At 49.7% G+C, this 13,944-nt stretch overlaps 1 protein-coding gene across 1 annotated transcript in view; it reads left to right on the forward strand.

Annotated features, from left to right (window-relative positions):
* The first annotated feature begins 307 nt into the window (after positions 1-307).
* Positions 308-13,944, forward strand: part of Rnf152 (ring finger protein 152) — a 71,514-nt gene continuing 57,877 nt past the window's right edge. The window contains exons 1-2 of the mRNA XM_042668532.1: positions 308-387; positions 1,565-1,666. The gene's annotated coding sequence lies outside the window, so the exon portion shown is untranslated. The remainder of the gene's footprint in view (positions 388-1,564; positions 1,667-13,944) is intronic.

The following is a 13,944-nucleotide window of genomic DNA, read 5'->3' on the forward strand; positions in this document are numbered from 1 at the left end:
CCGCATCCCGGGGGAGTTGGGCGAGTCGGGACGGACAGACTGACGTGCGGGACGGGCGGCGGGGAGGGGGGTGGAGCCGCCGGGGCGGGGCGGGGCCGCGAGCGGCGAGCCCGGCCTCCCGCCCCCGCCCCCCCTCGGTGCCTCGGTCTCGGCGGGCGGCGACGCCGAACGCTCGCGCTCGGTGCCCAGCGCCCGGCGGGCCGCGTCCGATCCGGGGCGCGGAGGGTGGCTCGGCAGGTGGGGGCGACCCCGGAGCGCCAGGCGGGGAACGGGGTTGCAGGCGCACGCCGGCGCCGCCCCGCAGTCCGAGGCGGGAGGAGCGGGCGCCCCGGGACCCCGCGGCGATGCTGCCGCCCGCGTAGCGCGCCCGAGCCCGCGCGGAGGAAGGTCAGTGAGTTCGGGGCTGTCCCTCCAGCTCCGCGCCCTCCGGGATCCGGGGTGCGGGAAGGGTGTCCGCACCCATGCGGCCACTGCAGCCAGGGAAGCGCGAGAGGGCAGTTGGCGCCCAGGGTTTGGGGGGCGCGTTCGCCCCGTGCGCGGGGTGGTGGGGCCTCTGGGTCTCCGAGGAAGGGAGGGCGCGGTCCGGGGGGTCCCCAGAGTTGCTCCCGTCCCCCGGCGCTGGCGGAGTTGGGCGCGCGGCTGGAGGCTCCGCCGAGTCCTCGGATGCCCCCGGGGAGCTCGGGTCCCGGGGAGCCCGCCTCGGGCCCGCGCCACGCGCGCGCGCCTGCGCTCAGGGGGTGCACCGCGCGCGCGCCTGCGCCCCCAGCCCGCTCACGCCCTTGCCGGCCGCCTCGCCAGCCCCCTTTAGGGCGCTTTCTTCCACCCTTAGAAGTTGCCCCGGGGGGGTGTCCCTTCCCTGCGAAAAGAGGGCGCAGCGGCGGGCCAGGTTGGGGGGGGTCTTTGGTGCGGACGCGCGCGCCGGGGGAGGGGGGCGCTGGCTGTGGAAGGGCAGAGGCAGGACAAAGCAGCCTGGATTCGTGGGGTGCTGCCGGGGCGGCGGCGGCGCGCCCCGATCCCTTCTGGAGTAGGGGTGTGGTGGAGGGGGTCCCCAAGTCCGGCGGCGCCGCGCCGTTTGGGGGAGGGGAAGAGTGGAGACCGAGACCGCGACTTGGTGAGGGGGCCGACGGGGGCGATCGCGAAGGTGCGGGTGGCTGCGGCGCCGGGGCGCGTGTGTCTGGGCGGGTGGCGCCCCGCATTCCCTGAAGACCGGGTTCACCCAGTGTCGCGTCGCTGCCCCAAGATGGTCTTCTCCTCCCTCCCGGGTTCCTAGCTTTCCGAGGGATGACGGTCGGTCGCCCGCCGTCGCCGCCGCCGGGGAACTTGGGGGGGGGAGAGGGGGAGACTGCGGAGGGGAGGGATCGGGGGGGGGGGTGGGTCGACATCCCAGGCCGACGATTTGCGGCGTTACGCCCCCTCCTCGTCCCGCCGTCCCCGCTCGTCCCGGTCTCTCCCCCCACCCCCATCTCGGGACACCCTCTCCGGCCTCGCCGGCGCGCCCCGCGGGGTTCTTGGGTTCCTTTGGGCGCTGCGCGCGTCTAACCCGACTGCGTGCGTTCCGCCGCAGGCTGAACAAAGCTCGGACTGAATTGTGCCTCCCGGACGCGGACCGCTTCCACCTGATGTCATCACGCAGAAGGGGGTGAGAAGGGACTCGTGACAGATTCAGGTAACGCTGGGCCATCTGGGCAGCTGCTGGGGTGTCTCTGGGTCCCCCGGGCCCACAGGGCTGGCGCGGGGCTGCCTCTTGGGAGCCTTCCTTCCCAAGTATCCGAAGGAGCCGGGACTGCTGAAACTCTTGATCCCGAGAGAGAAATGACGAATGGCTTCTTTTCTTCCCATTGGAGAGGTCGTTGGGGGCCCGGGTACCTCGGAGGTTGTATGAATTCCACCTGGCTGATGGGTATTTTGACCTAACCAGTCTGTAGGCAGGTGTTTTGGACCGGGGGGGGGGGGGGGTTGGATGGAAGGCAGCGTTCTAACCTACAGGAATATATTTTGGCTTTAGTCTGTAGTCGGGGTATTCCTTAGTGGTTGAAAAGGTCTCCTTGTAAGGCTCATCATAAATCTGACGACGCTCAGTGAGAGCATTGGCCAAATGCTGTGACCTTCTTATGAAATGGTCGTCTCCGTCCCTTACCCTTTCTCTGCTACAGTGTTTCAGCATCAGGGGAGTGGGGCTGGTAGCTCAGTGCCTTTGTGGTGTCTGGGAAGGTTGTTGGGGGACCAGAAAGAGAACAGAGAAACTGGGGCCTTTAGTTATCTTGGATGTGGTCGTGAACCATTAGACTCTCATTTTGCATTGTTTTTTCCCCCTCCAAAAAAAAAAACTCCGGCCAGTTCTTTTTCTTTCCAATGATGGTTGTTTGTTTATCCACTTAACCCGCCCAAGGGTGATCTTGATGTGAAGTTTGGCAGATTTAACCTTCAGACTTCACCTTGGCCTTGGACTTCTGTCCTAGAGAGCCAAGCCCTGAGCATCCCACCCAAATAGACTGAGGTATCAATTGTTGAGGAAATGGGCTCTTGGATTCTCCTCCTGGGAGACAGATTGCTGAGGGCCAAAGGCTACTAAAGCTTTAGTCTGCTGCTGACTCAGGGCTTGGCAGATGTTCTTTAACCCTCTCCCCCCAAAAAAATCCCTTGAAAAATAAAGTTTAATGTGTGTCATTCACCTGTAAGGTAGCCTTGTTATGGAAGGGGACTTTAAAAAGAGCAAATGATACCTGCATTTATTTATTTATTTTACTAAAAGCATTCTATCTCTAGGGGAAGCAGTTATCTAGTCCCAGATGAAACAAAGGCCATTACTTTGCAAAGATGGAATTAGTAATCTGGTGCCTGGAGAAAGGTATTTTGACAAGTGATTTTATGTCAGCAGTAATCCGGGGTGTGTACTGTTGTGTTGCTGTAGGAGGAAGACCCACCTGATGGGATAATAGACAATGTAAAACTGCACCAGAAACAAGGGTGTGGTTTAAAAAAAACAGAACAAATAAATTCTTCACTTACAAAATTCCACACGGGACAACTACAGCTTGCACATGCAAATGCATGCCCTAGAACAAAGCTAGCTACTGTACTGGGCTAGTTTTCACTGTGATTTTAAGTTATCTACAGTGATAAATAAAGCACTGTATTGATGTCTAATTTCTTTTTTATTGGGAAGGAGGCTCCCTACCTCCAGCAATGTGTTTAGCTGTAGTTTGGAGGAGTCAAGCTTTGCTTCTAGCACCTTTCTCAATAGGTGTTTATGGGCAGCAGATAGAGACACGTCTGTGAGAATGTCAAGGGGTGTGGGTGAAGGCTAGACACAAAAGTGAATCAAGTGAATCACCTTCAGGACGCTTACAAGAAGACGGAGAAATGGGGGCCTGAGTGTCACTGGTTCCATAGGGCTTCTGAGGAGGCAGGTGTATTGATACATCCTCTGCTTGAATGCCTCTTTTCAGGGGGAGCTCTGGCTATCTGAGTGGCTGGGTCTGGGGTCAGCCTGTGATAGCCTTTTCTTCATAGTCCTTGAACTCGTCAGCGGAATCTTACAGGATCAGGGTGATCCTACCATGGTTGGGAGGTCTTCGGCGTTCACTTCTTCCAGTCTGTCCTGCTCCTACCTTCTCCTTCTCAACTCAAGGTGTTTAGTCCCTGATGCCTTTCAATTTTGAGACGAATTCTACTTTTTGGTATTACCTCCTTCAGAAAACAGATTAGGGGTGGAGAGACTTTTTGCAGGTCTCTCTCTTTTTAAGCAATGCTGTGTCTGCAGCAGGGGTTAGATGATACTGTGGTAATAACGATCTCCGAATATCAGTGCTAAATTCAGGTTGTTTTTGTTTGAGGCTGGATGTCTAGCATCTCTTGCCAGTGGACCTCGCTCTGAGCTTGGTCGTAGATCATTGCAGAACTGGAAAGGAAACATTACAAGCTGTCACTCTAGCAGCTGGTGCCCCCCACCTAGAAGAGCAGGATACTACTCCAGCAACAAACACTCAGGTGTTTAGTATTTAGTATTTCTGAGTAGACACAGGTGAACTGGGTATGGGTGAGTGTCTCCGGTACTTTCCACACTGATCTGATCCAGAAAAGAGAGTTTCTACCTTGTGTCCCACAGGGTCTGACTGGGTGCTTCGAGGTATTTTGTGTCCCAAAGCATTGATTAAACAAGATCTTATACTGGTTATCAAATACAGTTGTAATAGTCATCTTTGTTTTGGTCTGTTTGGAATACTGGCTTAGGAATGAGGGGCCAGTAGCTGTTTCCCAGCCCTGTGCTTAGGAGGTTGTGTTATATAATACAGAAGTGTCTCATACTTACTCTCTCTTGCCATCTGCTGTTTTTCGGAGACTTCCTGAGCTTGCTTGGAACAGCCCAGGTCTAAAAAGAATATCAGGTGGGCCTGGACCTTCGGGCAGCGAATGCAACAGGTAGCCCTGGTGGAGGCAGGAATAATAGGTTTTCGGGTTGGCCAAAGTGATTTGGTCACTTCGTAACTTGGATTTTGTTGTTGTTGTTCCAGTACAGGGGCTTGAACTCAGTGCCTGGACACTGATCCTCTTCCATTTGAGCTACAGCTCTACTTCCAGCTTTTTGGTGGTTAATTGGAGCTGTGTCTCATGGATTTGCTTTGAACTGTGATCGTCAGATCTCAGCCTCTTGAGTAGTTAGGATGACAGGTGTGAGCTTTATGGCCAAAAGGCTTTTTCACGCCATGTGGATCATCAAACACGCAGAATTCTTGCACATTTATGTTGGTATGAGGGTGGTGGGTTTGAAAGCCTTCTCTGCTGTGGAATAGGCCTGGAGGCTGTGGAATAGGCCTTGCCAGGGGTACAGATCAAGCAGTTGGCAGTTCGCAGAGAGATACGGCTTTGGGAAGAACTGGCCACTCACATATCCTCATCCACACTGCCACACTGGGAGAACTGCATACATACATTAGAATTTTTAAGAGTTAGAGTGGAATGGAATTTAAGAATGGAATTTCAGGAAATGGTATTGCTTCTGGCTCAGTCACCTTGGAGAAGTTGTTTTTAAAGAACATTCTCTGAATAGGTGACACAGTAAGTGGCCAAGTTACCCTCCGAGTCACAGTGACTGAGAGGACACTGGTATTATTAGCTTAAGGATGGCGAGCTCCCTCCTGGGCCAGCTTCATCTCAGTGACAAAGTTTATCCAAGGGGGTTCTGAGCTGGAAGATGAGCAGCTGAGAGGACCAGTCATAGCCATAGACTATCCAAGAACCAAGTGTTGTATTATGGTGTTGTACTAGGTCTTGAATTCAGGGTCCAGGCCCTGTACCTTAACTTTTTTGGCTCAAGGCTAACATGCTACCATTTGAGCCACAGCTCTACTTCCAGCTGTTTTGCTGGTTAGTGGGAAGTAAGTGTCCTGTAAGTTTTTCTGGCCCAGCTGCCTTCAAACTGTGATCTTCAGATCTCAGCTTCCTGAATAGTTAGAATTACAGTCAGGAGCCACTGGCCCCCACCTCAAAATACATTTCTATGTTGTGTGTGGCCTTTGAGTCCCGCCCTCTTGAGTGCTGTTTTGAAGACAGCTGTTTAGGTGGGGGGGGGGGGAGGGGGAATGAGTAAGGCCTGGTACCACCTGTAGAGGTCTCCACCACAGGAAAGGAGGAAGGTACTGGGCTTCCTGTTCCTTTCTGTACAAGGTAGGTCCTGCATCTGCCTCTAGGATGGAAATCCTAGTTGAGATACGTGCTTCCCACTTTTTCTGTTTCTAGTTGACTTCAACGGCCAACATAGGACTTAAAGAGAAGTCTCTAGCAGAATCTGTGGAAGTCCCATTTTCTTTTGGTTCTTGAGGCCCTATGTAGTAGACCACATAGAGCTACAGAGGCTTAGCCCAGTTGGAGGGGTCCTTTGCCAGCTCCTGAGAGTAGAGGAGCTGAATCAGTAAAGTTACTTTTACCACTTGATGTGTTGATTCCTGTATCAATAAGTCCGAACAAGCCCCCTGGATGCTGTCAGTCAGCCACCTGGACCCCTGCGGTAGCTCAACTCCACACAGCAGGGAAGGGGCTGATCAGATGGAGAGGTGCTGCCATCCAGGCAAAGCAAGGATGCTCCTTTCCATGTCTAAATGTAGGCAGGCACACTGGCTGCCAGTCTCACTCAGGTTGGCTTCGACAAGGACTGATGATATTTTCATTAAAGCTTCGACAGACACATGGGCATAGGGAGCTTTATTATTAATGCTGCTATTCTGCTTATTAATAGATTAACTGGCCCTCTTTGTAATAGTCTCTACATCCCCCTTAGGTTTATCCATGCCATGTCTGGCTGTGGCCCTGTTTTTTCCCTGGGCTATGAGAGTGTGCACCTGGTCTCTGCCTTGCACCTCACAGGCACTCTTAAGATCGGGAGTCTGTTTATTGTATTTTAGTTTTTGTGGGTTTTTGAACTTGAGGCATGAACTCAGGGCCTAGTAGCTGTCCTTAGGCTTTTCCACTCAAGACTAGCACTCTTCCACTGCTCCACATCTGGCTTTTTGCTGGTTGATTGGAGATAAGAGTCGTTCTTGTCCAGCTTTGAACCTCAGATCACACCTCCTGAGTAGCTAGGATTGCTAGCACCAGCCCAGGACGCTGTTTTTTAATGGTCATTTTTTTCCCTGATAACTTTTGGTGTCTGCTTTTTTTTTTTCTTTTTCTTCCTCTTCCCTTTTCCTCCCTGTCTCTTGATTCTCCTTTTTCTCCTCCTCCTCCATTTTTTTTTTTTTTATTATCACAAGTTATACAAGGGGGTTTCCTTGACTTTTCCACACTTGTAAACAAAGTATCCTGATCAACTTCACTGTCTTCCTTTTCTTCCCCCTAAGGAGGGGAAGTACACATTGTTGCCTTTCCTTTAGAGTTCTCTGAAACTTGATTCTAAACTTCCTAATAACTTCTAGACAACTTTGGCCTTTATTCCAACTTTAAAACTCCAAATTCACCAGAGTGGTTAATCCATAGTTGATTCAAAGTGCTTTTGCACCGTTCAAGCATGGTGTGACCGGAACTGCCTTAAAAAAAGTTTGATTCAGTGCTTAGCCTCATCTCATTTCATGTGTTGACTGACTCATTCATCAGCCCATTTTTTATGTTCATTCACGTCCATTCATTCTAGGAGGAGCACTTGCATGGAAGGGCTTGTATTAAAGAGTCTGCTTAATTGCAAAGAACTGAACCTCACTCAAGCCAGTTTACATAAGAGAAGGTACATTGAGGAGATGCCCTGGGCTTGCTTCTGTCACCAAGCCACATCCTAGAGTCTGCATGCCTAGGATCCTTCCAGCCATGGCTCATCCTGGCTCCCCACTTGTGTTGGACCCTGTTCAAGATATTTGTCACCATATCTAGGTATATGAACTGCTCAGTAAATTACCAGTGGTGATTTTGACGTATGGCGATGAAGAAATTATAAATGCTTTCAGCCTGTACTCTTTAAGGAAGTTAGAGAGAAGCTTATTTGTATGAGTTTCATCTGTTTGCATTAATAATGATTAAATGCTGAATCCAATTTGAATGACCAGGCTGCTGTGTGCATACCAATATGCCTGGAAGGTAGAGATCCTCTGGGGGAGGGGGTCATTCTAACAAAGTTAGTTCTAGTGATGTGTTTTTCAACTTCTGTTTGCCTGTGTAGGAGGGAAGGGAAGGGAAAAGGAGGGGAGGGGAAGGGGAGGAGAAGAGGAGGGGAAGGGAAGAGAGGGAAGAGGGAGAAAAGATCCCTCGGTGATATCTAGCAGGTAATGTTAGGGTTGTTCCTGCCCTAGGCCACCCTGCAATCGAATAGAATGTCCTGTGTTGACTGTGTTTGACATGACTGAGTGTCAGGAAGCCTACTGACCACCTTACCATCTTGAGCCTAAATGTTTCTCCGGCACACATCTGTGTTACCTCACCTCTTGATTTTGGAATACTCATTCATATGGTACTCATTTTTGCCACTCAGTGCTATTAGAAAGCAGGACATAGTTTTTCTCTGCTTGGAGACATCGGTGGGGAATACACAGCTGCCACAAACTTGCTCAGAGGGTTGTGAATGGATCTGAAAAGCTGTCTTGAAACCAGTCTTGGGTGTGATCATGCTTTGCGGTTGTCTCTCTGGGGTAGATTGGCAAATTACTTCCTTACAGGTGAATAGAGGAGAAAGAAAGGGACTGGTGAGCTCAGGGGCAGTCCCCAAAATTTGGGGGATTTGCCCATTCATTGCATGAAGCTGGCTGTTGTGGTAGGTGAGTAGTACATTACTGAACCATGCTAAATGAGTGATGGGAAAAATAGCACTTGGAACACCGAGTCTCAATGAGTAAACCACATATTGGGTAAATTAGTCAAAGATTGAGGGCCTTTGCATGCAAGGCACAATTCTGACAAAAATCTCCAAAGCTTAGTGTGTGTGTAGTTATAATAATTTTTTTCTCCCTCCTTCCTTCCCTTCCTCCCTCCCTCCCTCCCTTTCTCCTCCCTCCCTCTCTCCCTCCTTCCCTCCTTCCTTCCCTTCCTTCCCTTCCTCCTTCCCTCCCTCCCTCCCTTCCTTCCCTTCCTCCTTCCCTCCCTCCCTCCCTCCCTCCCTTCCTTCCTTCCTTCCTTCCTTCCTGTCTCTCTCTCCCTTTCCCTTTCCTTCCTTGATATAATTAAAAAGAGAGAAGAACAAATGTATCTGATACCTTTCTCTTAATTCCTTACCACATATTTTACTTAATTCAGTTGGAAAGTTGGAAGCATTATAGTTTTCTTTTAGTCCATTTTTAGCGGCACACGGATTGAGTCGGGCCTTGCACTGGCTAAGCAGGTGCGGCACCGCGGGAGCCCCAGCCCCAGCTCTGCTTTCTCTCTTCCTTTTAAAATTTTTTTTGCTTTTGTTATTTCAGCTATTGTTCTTGCTATTATTATTTGGGAAAGTCTTATGCTTTACAAGGGGCCAGCTTTAGAATGGAATCTTCCTATCTGTGGTCTCTTCGGTAGCTTGGATTACAGAAGTGTACCATGATGACCAGCTTATTTGTCTTGCTAACTTTTTTTTTCCCCCATGTCTGCCTTAATCACTGTACCCAATGAAAAACACGGAATTTTGTGTGTGTGTGTGTGTGTGTGTGTGTATGTGTATGTATGTACACACATTCACAGATTCTGGGACTTGAACACAGGCCTAGGTACTGTCCCTTGAGCTTTTTTGCTCAAGGCCATTGTTCTACCACTTGAGCCAGAGCTCTACTTTGATTTTTTTTTTTTTTGCTGGTGAATTAGAATAAGAATCTCAGGCCTTTCCTGTCCAGGCTGGCCTCAAACTGTGATCCTCAGATCTCAGCCTCCTGAGTAGCTAGGATGACAGGTGTGAGCCACCTGCACAGTAAGATGGCTGTGTGCTTGAATCTCAGCTCTGACGTAAGGCAGTGCCTGGCCTGTTTGTATCTGCATCTTCAGCCTTCAGTTATTGGGCTCAGCTCTGAATAAATGGTCCTGGTCTAAACTGGGGAAGAGGGCTGGAAGGTGGCTCAGTGGTAGAGTGCTTGCCTCGCAATCATGAGGACCTGGGTTTGATTCCTCAGTACCACATAAACAGATAAAAGCAGGAAATGGTGCTGTGCTTCATATGGTAGAGCACTCGCTTTGAGCTGAAGAGCTGAGGGATGGCACCCAGGCCCAGAGTTCAAGCCCCACGACAAAAAAAAATAAAATAAACTGGGGAAGACATTAAGCTAACCACAGCGTTCAGTGTTTACATGAGGATTTCTTTTGTGTGTTGTTGTCATGGTTGCCTTATCATGGGTGAATCTCTTGTGCTGTGCTTACCTGGTTTGGAGTTGGAGAAGACAGGTCCTCTCTGGAGGAGGAACCATTCTGAGGAGTGTGTCTGAGAAAGCAGGGAGCCCACTGAGGCTGCCTGGGTGCCAGACACCTTTCTTCTTTGGGCACTCTTCCCCTCGAGGGGAGGACATCCTGGACTTAATTCTCCTTCTGTGCTAAAGGTTTCTTGAGTATAGATGATTCCCCAGTTTGCATGTCATCAAAGTGAATGCTTAGGTAAAGGAATGTGTGTGTGTGTGTGTGTGTGTGTGTTGTGCCTTGGCTTTTCTCTTTCTCAAGGCTGGCACTCTACCATTTGAACCACACTTCACTGGTTAACTGGAGATGAGCCTCCTGAACTTCCAACTGGGATCTTCCAATCTCAGCCTACTGAGTAGTTAGGATTATAGCCATGAGCCCTATAGCACCCAGCAAAACTTTCCATTTTAAAACCAGACCAGTCTCAGGAAGATTATACCACGCTTCCCTTCTATACGGGGGTGCTGCTATTTTGTGATAGGGGTCTGGCTTTGTGGATGTAAGGTATTCAGGCTTCCATGGAGAGGCGGAAGAAGATGGGATTGGGATAAGAAAAGGAGAGGTGGTGTGGCTTTGTGGAGCTCTTTATTTATGAACCTACAGTTTGGAATGAGATCTTTTTCATTTTAAACCATTAATACTTTTTTTTTAAAATAGAGAACTCTTTTAATAAATACTAGGAAACCTAACTATAGAGTAAATATAAAAGTACAGTAGGAATATAAGGTTAATGAACTGTGTCAGAAGTTCCCCGCAAGGCTGGCCAGTCGCTGTGCCTGCCTGTCAGGGCTGTTGCTCGGGGCTTGGGGTGCAGCGGGCACTCGATGAGGACTTGCTGGGATCAGTTTACTCCTTAGAATAATAACATCAAGGCTGCACTGCAAAGTGGGAGGGGCCTCAGAGCCTTGAGGACAGGGCCAGGCTGGGTTGCGATGCCTGAGCCTTTAAACTCGGCCATCCCAGGCTGAGTTTTGAGGATGTCTGCAGGTCAGTAGGTCTGGGTATTGTCTTACAGTGCTATCTGGGGTGCATGTATTTCTGTAGGGATTTGTGCTTTTTTTTTTTTTTTTTGTCTTGGAGTGCTGAACAATGCTAGCAGACAATGGAATTGCCTCGTCTTTTTATTTGCAGCTAGGATGCTTCAGGAACCTTCCCATGTTGGAAATCAGCCAGTAGCGTGGACTGGACTGGGGGGCACTGTGTACACAGTACCTAGTGTTTTCTTCCAGAAGATTCCAGGGGGATTTTGTGATGTGGGGGGCAGGGAAGAAAACTACCACAGTGCAGGGACTGATGGGAAGAGATAAGACTCTGGGATAAGCCACACATTTTCTAGTATTTAGCAGATGATAACTGTCCAAGTTCTCTTTCTCCTTGGAAGGTTATCTGGGGCTGTTAGGATGGTGCAAGCAGAACGTGCATCAAATTGCCAGCCAGGGTAATGAGTTCGGCTGTCAGGTGTGATACATGTAGCATGTGAGGGTAGACCGGCAGAGGCTGTGTCATTACGTCCTGTGCATGCCCGTGCACACCCAGGAGCCCCGTTCATAGTACCTCACTGCCTCTGGGAAATCACCAAGAGAAAGGTAACGAGCTTGTCCACTGAGGGGGAAATCTTCTGTGCAAACAGAAAGCACCAGACATTGCTTTTAGTTCTGTACACTCAGGACTCAAGATGACTGCAGTGTTAAAAGAGTTTCTGGGTAGTCTGTAGTTTCATTTTCTTTTGACCTTGGAGTCAGATTTATTAAAATTAATTGTTCACACATCCTTGGGCGTGTAATAAAGAAATCTGTAAAGTATTAGGGACTCAGATCTTAAGGCAGTCACACCAAACCATGAGGCATTCGCTAATTTATGGAGAAAACTGTCTTTCCTAGAAAGGTATAAAAGAATGTTAGGCTTCAGAACTTCACTATTGGTGGAATCTCTGTCCATGGTGATAGCAAATCTTGTCTTATTGTTCTCCTTACAATAACATCATTTGGTCAAATCCAATCTACAGCAGAAATGGACAGAGTCCGTTAGAAGTCCTGGTAAATTGGGAAGGCTGCCACTGGTATCTGAGCACAGGCCTTGTGCTTGCTGGGCAGGCACTCTACCACTTGGAACACTTTCCGAGTCTTTTTGCTTTAGTCATTTTGGGGAGAGAGTCTCAGTTTTTTTTCCCTGGGTTGTCCTTAAACCACAATCTTCCTGATCTCTGCCTTCTGAGTAGCTGGGATTATGGGCATGAACCAATAAGCTTGCCCAGTTCAGTTATAAATGTGTGTGTGTGTGTATGTGTACGTATGTGTGTATGTATGTATTTATGCATGTATGCATGTGCTGGTCCTACTGGTCCTAGGACTTTAACTCGACCTAGGCTCTGTCCCCTAGCATTTTACCACTTAACCCACAGCTCTACTTCCAGCTTTTTGTAGTTAATTAGAGATAAGTGTCTCAGGACTTTTCCTGCCTTTGAACCGTGATCCTAAGATCTCAGCCTTCTGAGTAGTGAGGATTGCAGGTGTGAGTCACCAAGAGTCTGGCTGTAAATGGGTAAATGTGATTCAGTTTAGCTGTGGTTGTTTAAGCTTTTGTTTGGTTCCATGCATGACTGCTACACAGGGCAGTGCCCCTCCGTCCTGTGACCACTTTCCTAAAAGTGGATGTGGTTTCATTTGGACCCAACCAAATCTTGGGAGCAGGTTGTCTGGTTGGAGTCCATGGAATTCTTCCTTCACCAGCACAAGGGAACAGGCATGTGACTAGACTCCAGCTTCCAGAATCTACAGCCCTCATTTTATTTCCTCCTTGAGATTCGGGCTTATAAAGTAACAAATTCCTCCCTTTCCTTTCCTTTCCTTTCCCTCCCTCCCTCCCTCCCTCCCTTCCTTCCCTTCCTCCCCTCCCTCCCCTCCCTCCCCTCCCTACCTCCCTCCCTCCCTCCCTCCCTCCTTGGTATGCCTGCATAGTAGTCTTTCCTGTAATCCCAGACTTGGTGGGCTGAGTTTAAAGCTGGCCTGGACTACTTAAAAAGACCCTGTCTCAAAAACCCAAATAAAGAAACTAGTAAGAACAACCGCAACAAACCAGAGATAATGGTTTGACAGAGGAAGCTAAGTAAAAAGAAGAGAATGGGGTGAAGACTTATACAGGATTATGGTGTGTGTGTGTGTGTGTGTGTGTGTGTGTGTGTGTGTGTGTGAGAGAGAGAGAGAGAGAGAGAGAGAGAGGGAGGGAGAGGGAGAGGGAGAGGGAGAGAGAGCGAGCGAGCACTGTGCTTGCTTAGGCCCTTGAACTTTGTGAACAACACCTACCCTGTGATTTTTCCCTTTAGGTTGTTCTTCAGATGGAGAATCTCAGTTACAGCAAATGACTTTTGTTGTTGTTGTTTTTGTGCCATTCCTGAGCTTGAGCTCAGTGCTTGAGCACTGTCTCTGAGCTGCTGCTTCTCAAGGCTAGCAGTCTACCGCTTGAGTCACAGCACCACTTCTGGTTTTTTCTGAATAGTTTATTGGACATAAGAGTCTCAAAGAATTTCCTATCAGGGCTGGCTTTGAACCATGAACCTCAGATCTCAGCCTCTTGAGTAGCTGGGATTATAGGCGTGAGCCCCCAGTGCCCAGCTTTACTTACATTTCCTTTTCAATCCCTCACTGCAGTTGTGAGGATGGCCCACAGGTGAGGGTAAGAGCATAGGCTAGACCGCATTGCTCAGCGACACGGTCTGCGCCAGCGACACCGGCCATGGAACCGGCCAAGGCCCCTAGCCTTTCTAATACCAGTGTCACCCCGACTTTGCCACACAATACTAGCTTTCCATGAAGGCTGGGGGTGTGAGCACTTCTGGATGGGTCACATTGCTGAAAGCTCATGTTTGTCCTGTGTGAGAGATGCTGGAAGCTATGACTTTATTAAATACGTTACTAAAAGCCTGTATTTAAACAAAACTTTTTTTCCCCTTTCTTAGTTGCCAGTCCTCCCATCCCCACTCATACCAGCGGTAGAATAAGGCCAGCTTTTCTCCTCCTTTGCTCATGCAGTTCCAGCCCTGGGACAGGCTTCTCCCTGCCCTCCCCTCCCTCCCCCAAAGCCAGACGCTCCAAGGGCAGAAGACCCATGGGTTAC

Source organism: Dipodomys spectabilis, unplaced genomic scaffold (genome assembly GCF_019054845.1).
Source record: "Dipodomys spectabilis isolate Male_0828 unplaced genomic scaffold, ASM1905484v1 ptg000455l, whole genome shotgun sequence".
Classification (NCBI taxonomy): Eukaryota; Metazoa; Chordata; class Mammalia; order Rodentia; family Heteromyidae; genus Dipodomys; species Dipodomys spectabilis.